Source organism: Anthonomus grandis, chromosome 22 (genome assembly GCF_022605725.1).
Source record: "Anthonomus grandis grandis chromosome 22, icAntGran1.3, whole genome shotgun sequence".
Taxonomy (NCBI): Eukaryota; Metazoa; Arthropoda; class Insecta; order Coleoptera; family Curculionidae; genus Anthonomus; species Anthonomus grandis.
Window position 1 is genome coordinate 9229357 of NC_065567.1, and position 6626 is coordinate 9235982.

The following is a 6626-nucleotide window of genomic DNA, read 5'->3' on the forward strand; positions in this document are numbered from 1 at the left end:
GCTTTTGGTGTGGAAGGGGATTCTTTGACAGCATGCTATCTTTGACTTGTCAAGATTGCTTGCAAGAGCGATTTGTATTTTCGACTTTTCCGCTGACGTGATTCCCGTGTGTTCGTAAGAGCACGCGTTAAATTTTATGGCCCATCCAGAGAAATAAGGCGATGTAAGTGGTTTAAAATATGGCTTACATTTGATTTATTGGACCATATTTTACCTTACTTAATAGCCATTTCGTAATTCCATGACAGAATGGAATGGATGGCAGGAAACTTAGCGAGGTGGCGGAGTGACAGACCAGTTCTTTATTGGTACCGGCATGGTGACATTGGGTTTTGTGACTCCCATTGGATAATTGTTTTAGGGTTTTCTTTTATTTTTCTGTTTTTTGTCCAAGATTGCTTTTTTAACCTTACCACTGCCTTGAAGGTGTAATGGTTTGGAGGTCGGTATAGAATTCATCGACTGTGGAGAATTCTACCCCCAATATCAGCGGTTATGAGCACCACTGCATAATGATCACACTGTAGACAGACCGTTTAGCTTGCTTGAGCGAGGCTCCACGTGTCGCCGACTGGAGACTAAGAAAATTCAGGTCAGTTCTTTTATTTTTATTTTACCAATAATCATTTAAACCTTTTTCTATTTTTATATCATTGATAGTTATTAGTAAAATTTGTTGTTATTGTTGATTGAGGCTCATTTGTAAGATATGGACACATAGCCAAAGCCTATATAACCTAGTAACAGACCATAGAATATGATTTTTGATACAATTTATTAACCTACTTTTAAATTTTTTTATAATTTAGTAGTAGTCTTTAATACTGTATCCACCAAACAAGGTTCATGAACTTTACCCGTGGTATGTATTTTGTCATTTTCATTTAAATATAATTAAAGTAAAACATTAAATGTTATAGTTATAATTTAACAACTTAATGTGTAACTACATTTCATATTTCCATTTTAAAAAGGCTACTTATTAAATACATTTTGCCTCTATAGAACCGAGAGTTAATTTTGAAACTTTATAAAATATGGATGAGGTTTGTGTAAATAAAATGGGTTTTTTATTGCTATGGCATAGTCCAATTTGTCTTTACAGAAACTGAAATAATCAGGATAGAAGTTTTCTTAGATGTTTCTTTTGACAAATCAGATCTATACTGGTAAAGTGTTTTTAGAATTGAAAATCTTTTCTTAAGGCAACTTGTAATGTGGTTTGTGAACTTTCGCTTGACGTCTATCATTACATGATCCAAAACCTCCTTTCTGTTTTTGTTTGAGATAGGCAAATAGAAAACACCATGTGACTCATGATAGTGACTGGTGGCATTGACTGGTAAGAAATCTATCAAGTGTCACTTGACAGTCTGTCGTAGAAAGTAAAATGTTCAAAGTGTATTCTCGTGTCTTGAATTAATAAAATCTTAAATATTAATCCCAAGTATTATTTGCCTACCAATATTGACAACAAAGTATAAAACAGTTATTATCACTACCAAATTACATTGCCACGCTCTTGCTTGGATTTAATTTAAGAGAATGATTTGTTTACTCACTCTATTTACTGAAGTAAAGCTAAAATTCAAATAAAAATTAGCTCTTTCAGACAGATATAGTTGTGTGTCGTCCGAGTAGAGGTGGTATTTGCAGAATTGCAATTTATCCATGAAAGCCAACGTAAAAATTCTAGACAACAAACGACCCAGAATGCTACCTAGAGGGACCTACCAGACCTTACTATTACCACCCTAGACTTATCTTCTCCAATTAAAACTCTTTGTTCTCTCAATTAAAACTCTAAAAATCCCTTTCGAAATCTGTTTCTGTAATATAATATTCTTATTAGTAACATAGACGGTAATCTGTTTTTCCATTTCTTTTTCCATTTTTGAAAGGGCTGGTAAAATTGAAATTGATCTAAGTTCGCCATAATTTAAGGGATTAGGAAACACAATTAGGAAATGGCAAAATAAAAGCGGAGTTCCAAGATTTTGGAAAGTAGTAGTTTAGCAAACCACTATTTATAATATGAGTGGTAAATGGTATTATAAAATATTATAAACGGGAAAAAAAGAATTATTGATGTGCTTAAATTATCAGCTCCAAACGGTTTAGATTTAAGTTTAATAATTAAATTTGATACTTAGTTTTCATCGACTGGTGTAAAAGAAAATAATGGTGGAAACTTCTGATTAGATTTATAGAAATTGAAGGTTTCATTTGTCGTAGGAGTAATATCAGATGTTAAATGACTAAACCAGTCGTTAACTTCATCAACTTTTTTTAGATGTTTAGGAATTTGTTTACATTTGTAATTTATTATATTCAACTTATAAAGCTCCTTCCATTTGTCTCGAGTAATGCAGGTTTGAAATGTGTTATGTAAATAGGGCCTTTTGCATTACGGATGGCAGTAGTGGTAAAATTTCTTATCTGCTTATAATAGTTCCAATCTTCTAAATTCCTTATTTTTCGAAAGCACGATTTTTGTGATGCTTTATTATTTTTATATTATCAGTAATATAAGGACAGTAAGGTCAATTTATATAAGTTTTAACAGTAAGAGGTGTGTGAATACCTCACTAAGCATATGATTAGTGAGGATAGAATTTTTTTCATCAATATCTTCAGTATCATAAATTTGGTGCCAGGGTGCATTTTCTAGATCAATCTGAAAAGTATCAAAGTTAATTAGTGTTAAAGGTAGGTTACAGATCGTTAAAAAATGATCTGATATATGTATATTTTTAATACCAGATTCAAATAATATTTTCTAATTATAGCATATTAGATCGCGGAAAGTTAATGAACCATTAGGCTCCTCGTCCACGGAACTGGCTTCTGATAAAACCTTTTTTAATACCGTAGTAATAAACCAGTTGGATACTCATTTCTCGTACACGTAGCAATGCAAACGTTATTAAAAACATATCAGTATCGGATAGTTTATTAAAAGGAAGTTCTTAGCTGTGTATTGTTACAAATTATGGAAAATTTGGATGAAATGTCTATTTTGTAATGTTACAATCGAAGATATAGACGCAGAAGAAGGCGATTCTGGGTCCATCCCTACTTAGAAAGAAACTTAAACTATAGATTATTTGTAGCCGCCTCAGAATTGCAACTAGATGGCGCAAAGTTTCATATGTTCTACAGAATGACTAAGGTAATCTATAGATTCCCTTTGAATAGAATTTGTCCTGAAATAGTTAAAAGGAATACAAATAGGAGGGAATGCGTTAGCCCTGAAGAAAGGATAATAAGTTAAATTTATTATTTAAGATTATTTTACTCGTAAGTTAAATAAAAAAATGTAGTTATTAGTTTAAAAGAATATTTATTTATTTATTTTTTCACATTGATATGAAAAAACATTTTGCCCAGTACCTAAACTATAATATTTTTTAACAATAAAACAGGAGTGATTTATGTGCCTATGAAGAATGTTTGATTAGTGTTGTCGGGAAAGGAAAGCTGAAAATTATTTGAATAAGATGGAGATGTTATTGGGAATATAGTAGATTCCCTTGAAAGATCAGAGGTTCCCCCGCAAATCACCTTCAAACTGATTTATATACATCGTATAGATCGTCAGGATTGCTGGAGTCATAATTTCGACTATTAGATTCAGTGTTCTTCTTTTAAATAATTTCCATTGTTCATCTGACATGCTGGTTATTTCATCTAATAAATTTAAAAGAAACATTTTTTGTGTATTTTCGACCCCGCTTTCTTGCCTTTGTCTTGCCTTAAGAAAATTTACAAAAGCTTATCTACCTCATCTAGAGGCCTTTTACGCTTATTTGATCTAATATGAGATGTTGAACTGCATTTTGGTTGGGGTACCTCAGCTGAAACTGGATTTATTTCTGTTGCTTCAATATTGGTTTGCTCTGTCTGATACAAGGGGTTTTTCGGTTGGTAATCTGATGCCTTAGTTGATGCCTTTCCAGTATCTTCTTGTAACGTTGGTTCACCAACAGTTTCAGTTTCTTCTGTATTTCTTTCTGGTAAATTACTAGCTTGTAAGGGTGTGCCGGTTTTCACAAAGGGCAATACATCTGTTAAGTAGCATTGTTTTTTTTGCACCAGAATCACTCGACGCCTTACAAAAACTGCCCTAAGATTCTTCCATCTCTCTTTGCCTGTAACAGAACTTGCCTGCTCTGCACCTGAAATAAGAAAAACAACCGTAAAGTAATGTAAAGTTCTTTTTTCTATAATCTAAAATAACAGGACCCATGGCTTTTTAATCTTAATAAAATAAGAAAATATTTCATTCTGAATGTTTAGATAATTTTTTTTTCAGATACTTGGCAACAGGGTCCAGTTTTATGACACTTGGCCTAAAAATTGCACGATCTAAAAATTGTTGCAGAAACAACCCCTATAATTTGAGAGATCCTTAAAGAAGACTATATGCCAATTCCTTCTATTCAAGAATGAAAGAATACTATCGATCGTTTTTATGAATTATGGAATATCCCGAAATGTTCAGGTGATATATCAGAATTAAAAAATTACCGAATACCGGAACTACCAATTATAATTACAAACAATATCATTCTGTAGTTTCGATGGCTTGTAGCGACGCCGATGGACTTTTTACAATTATCGACACAGGATTTGCTGGTAGAAACAGTGATGGCGACATATTTAGGGCTGGTCAAATAAAACAATGGATACATGGAGGAATGGAAAAAGTCTTCCAGCTTCACGCTTACGTTTCTTAAATTGACCATGTGTTTTTTTTCTTCAAACAAAAGCAACATTTACGTGTAAAACCTAAATGTCTAAATTCTTTAGTATTTTTTTGGATCTCTGAAATATCTTTCAATTTTTTTCAAGTCGGGCTTTGTATATGTATAGGCAACTACATAATATAATAAAAATAGAAAGAATATGTTAATTAATATAATAGTAGCTTTAACCCGCGGTTCCGCTCGCGTGGAATAATAATAAATAAATAAACAAATAATAAATTGCGCCTCGCATAAAATAATTCAATAACTGTTTTGAATTTGGCGCCGTGCTATCTACAACAACGTGACTGATTTAAATTCAGTTGAGTCTGTGTACATGTAAACGTATAATAAAATACGGTATACAATTTTTGCCGTATTTTATTACGCCACTGATTTGCTGATCGGCAGAAAAATCCACGGCCGACATTTAAACCGCTTGAACAGCTGAGAGCGGTGAGTGGTTATGCAACGCACATACACAAAAATCGAAAAAAACATTTTGTTTTTATAGAAAAAAATAGGCGCTAATGACAATTAATAGTGTTGCGAGGTCCTAGCTGAAAATTTGACTTGCTGCTTTAAATATATATATAGATAGATAGATGTATTTATAGATATACTTACCCGTCATATTCATTTCTTTTTCTATTTTAGTCCATGCCGCTTCTGTTATGTCTTCTCTGGAGTATTGTATTTATAATTGTACAAACAAGGAAATTTTTCCACTTTCTAGACAAATTTTACGTTCAATCTTTGTTCATTCATATTTTTGTGTTAAATATCCAAACAAACTAATCACTCGGCGACCGACAATGCCAGTCTCTTGGCGACTAATCACTTGCAAGTACGCTACCGATCCGTGACTGGTACGTCCGTGTACGAAAGGCAATTTAAATCAACACGCAGGGACGCATAAGAAACTGACAAGTGACGAAAGTATTAAAACAGTCAGAAACCAGTTGCTCCATGGACGAGGGGCCTTAGAGACTCTCGTTGGTTTAGAAATATACTGTTCTAAATGAAACTTATCAAGAATCCCATTTAAGTCATCAACCCTACTCGACTCCAACTCAAGCATGTTTACGTTAAAGTCCCCAAAATATAAAATTTTATCACATAATGTGTTAAGATTTGAAGACACATAAAGTATCTTCAAATATTAATAAAAATTCACTATAATTTCCCCTTGGCAGCCTATAAATAACTATAATTATTTCATTTTCAATCTTTACTTTAACCCCTAAATGCTCGATTCAGCACACTAGTGGTGTATAAATGAGTAATTTAATCTGTTGTGGATATATAATCCAACCCCACCACCTGTAGTGGGTCAATCTTGCCTGACAAAGTTATAGCTTTCAATAAAAGAAGCCTTATCGTCAATGCCCTAAAACAACCAGCTCTCCGTTATGCCAACAACACCGTAGTCCAGGCCCGGCCACATGATTCTTAAGAATACCAAAATAAGTGAAGTGATCTGACATTAACATGAGCACACAACATAGAATCGACAAATTATAGTTGTATTAATTATAAAATTATAATATAACATTTATAAGGAAGTAGTAAGAAAATGGAAGGATGGGATATATAATATTAAAACAAAGGGAAGCCTCCTAGGATAAAAAAGATAATCTAAAACCACTGTAATCTGGTAAACGTTATTCCTACTAAGAATGTAATGAAATGTATGAAAACCAAAGACTGACCTATCAATTAAACTAAACAATATCTCATTGATCTCTAGCCGAATTTATAGTTTTCAAAATTGTAGTTATTTTAATTAAGGCTTTTATATAAGACATTAAATTTATTTTTATTTAGTTAAATACAAAAATAAGTTTGTATTAACAGAAAAAAAAACTTTGTTATTTG

General features: G+C 32.5%; 1 long non-coding RNA gene across 1 annotated transcript; it reads right to left on the reverse strand.

The window, feature by feature from the left end:
* Positions 1-3323: 3323 nt before the first annotated feature.
* Positions 3324-5596, reverse strand: LOC126749011 (uncharacterized). Its single transcript, XR_007664854.1, has 2 exons — positions 5376-5596; positions 3324-4178 (listed from the first exon to the last, which is right to left on the reverse strand). It is a non-coding gene; the product is annotated as an uncharacterized LOC126749011 (long non-coding RNA).
* Positions 5597-6626: the final 1030 nt, after the last annotated feature.